This window comes from Nannospalax galili, unplaced genomic scaffold (genome assembly GCF_000622305.1).
Source record: "Nannospalax galili isolate Female #2095 unplaced genomic scaffold, S.galili_v1.0 scaffold1200, whole genome shotgun sequence".
NCBI classification, from domain to species: domain Eukaryota; kingdom Metazoa; phylum Chordata; class Mammalia; order Rodentia; family Spalacidae; genus Nannospalax; species Nannospalax galili.
This window is the reverse complement of record NW_008347131.1, coordinates 2634158-2636869: the sequence shown is the minus strand read 5'-3', so window position 1 is coordinate 2636869 and position 2712 is coordinate 2634158. Positions and strand designations below refer to the sequence as shown.

Genomic DNA, 2712 nt, shown 5'->3' with positions numbered 1-2712 from the left:
TCATTTTGTATCCTCTGATTAACACTAATAGGGTTATAGGTAAGAACCTGTACTGTATTGATTGATATTAAGAAAGTAGATTTTAGTTGGCCTTGCAAAAAATCTAAAAAATGGTTAACTTGTGTGAGGTGATGAAATTATTTTGTTCATTTGTGAAATCTCTTTATGTTGCTTATGTATATCATAATATCACACTGTAGACTTTGAACATTTGTATACCATTTATTCCAAATAACAATACAAAAAGCAAAACCTCTACAACACACAGTTTAATGGAAGCAATGATTCCATGCTGCAATTAATATAATGTTTTTCTTCTTTTGGTTTGTGACATTAGAGATGGCTGAAAACTAAGAACAAAACTGGTGATTTTTTTTACAGAAATTGAAAAACAAATTTTGGTTATGCTAAAATGAGTCTTAGAAGACAGGGACTTCCTATGGCACCAGCTGGCCAGGAAAGCCCTATGTAGGCCATACTGGCAGGTCTCAGAGATCTGCCTTCCTCTGCCTCAGGAGTGCTTGGTTCAAAGGCATGTGTTATGGCCCTGAATGCAAATATTTCTAAGTCTATAAGCAAACTGTTGAAATTGGATGCAGCTTTAGGAGACATGACATTTACACATAATAGTTTTTTGTCATTATTCAACATAAAGACAAAATAAGAGATACTTATTGTGTGAAATTGTGAATTTGAAAAATATTAATTAGTGAGAAATACAATAAAAATATATTTATACTTGGGTTTAATGTGGTCTTTAAGAAGCAGAATCTGGTTTTAGAAACAGAAATGTGATCAAATAAAACTGTTCTCTGTTAATGTAATCAGATAGATGTAAAATCATTAGCTATTTAAACACCATGAAATAGAAGTGTGGGGGAACCAAGGTGAGGAATGGAAAAATTTCAAAGCAATGTGGATAATATAGCAACGTATATCTGCTATATTGATAGATTAAGATTTTTCTATCTCAAAACCTTTCTTCTAACCCAAGCAATTTATCTATTAGCTATATTCTTTTCTCCTGAAGCATAAATGTGAACATAAATTACTCATGCTGACAATCTGTTAATCCTATTTCAATATTAACTAGAAAAATCAAGTTCAAGGTTATTTTGTTTTGTCTTTACTTACGACAAAGACTCAGAGGCTTTTTAATCTAAAAATTCTGTTAATTTGACTCTATTCTCAAATTAGTACTTATTCCTCAATTTGATGGCTTTGTATTTAAAAATTGCCTGAGTAGAACACATCATCCTTTGTTAGAATGTATCCCTGGTTGTCAATTTACAATTAGCAAAATATTTAGGGAGGAAATGATCTTATTTTTTCGGAATTAGCATTTTATGCCAGAGCTTTTCGATAGAATTGTTCATCTCTGAATTTCTCAAAGTATGTATCAAAGGATTCAGCATGGGAGTGATAACTGTATAAAAAACAGCAATGTATCAATAGGAAAGTTAGAAACAGGTCTAGCATACATGAAAATACAGGGAGCAAAAAAGCAGACAACCACCATGATGTGGGAGCTGCAGGTGGACAGGGCTTTGCATCTTCCTTCCTGACTGTGAGTCTGAAGAGAGTTCAGAATGATACCATAGGAGACTAAGACAAAAGTGAAGATACCCACACTGATTACTCCTCCATTAGCAACGACAGTGAACCCAAGGAAATAGGTGTCAGTGCAAGAAAGTCCCAATAGTGGGTTCATGTCACACATGAAGTGGTCAATGACATTGGGGCCACAGAAAGGAAGATTATACATAGTCAGAACTTGAACCAAAGAGTGTACCATGCCTCCAACCATGGCCACCAGCAACAGGAGGACACAAATCCGTCAGTTCATGATGGTCAAATAGTGCAGTGGCTTACAGATGGCCATATAGCGATCATAGACCATGAATAACAGAAGAAAGACTTCAACACCACCAAAGAGATGCTCTACAAAGAGCTGGACCATACAAGCTGTAAAGGAGATATTCTTTTTATTACATAGTAAGTCTATAATCAAATTTGCTGAGGTGGTATTGCAATACAAAGCATCCAGGAGTGACAGACAAGCAAGGAAGAAGTACATTGGCGAATCCAAGGAGGGGCTGGCAATCACTGTCACAGCAATGAGCATGTTGCCCAACATTGTCACAATGTAGATTAGTAAGAACAAGACAAATAATGCTTTTTGCCCAAGAGGATCTTGTGTGAGGCCCACAAAAATAAATTCTGTGATGTGTTTGCCCTGTCCCATTGACCTTTTTAAACTTGTTTCAGAGGTGAAAGCCCAAAACAAAGAGAACTAGCCATCAAGTGATGTGCATGGACGTGAGTCCATTACAACATGGAGAGCATCGTCCTCATTACCTTTGCAGTGGTGAACTTGCAGCAGATACTAGTGATTAGTTCTGAGATTTTCTTCCAAGTAGTACAGTAGACCTTCTGTGATGAATCTATTTCTCCTTGGCTATTTTAGTTGGGGCTGCAAATACAAGATTCTAGCTTGAGTCTCAAGATATGTATTTTTAGACTCCAGTCATGCACTTAAACTTATTATTTAAAATATATTACTTTTAACAGAGATATCAGCAATGACAAATAGGGAAATGGTTCCTGTTTTCCCAACTGTACTCTCTGTGCCAAAAACTTCCAATATATCATCTAATAGAAAGCCATTACTTGAAGCTCTTTGTATTATGAAGAGTGTCTTTAAATTTAATC

At 35.5% G+C, this 2712-nt stretch overlaps 1 pseudogene; it reads right to left on the bottom strand.

Moving 5' to 3' along the window:
- Positions 1–1322: 1322 nt before the first annotated feature.
- On the bottom strand, positions 1323–2245 carry LOC103742588 (annotated as a pseudogene).
- Between the last annotated feature and the right edge of the window lie 467 nt (positions 2246–2712).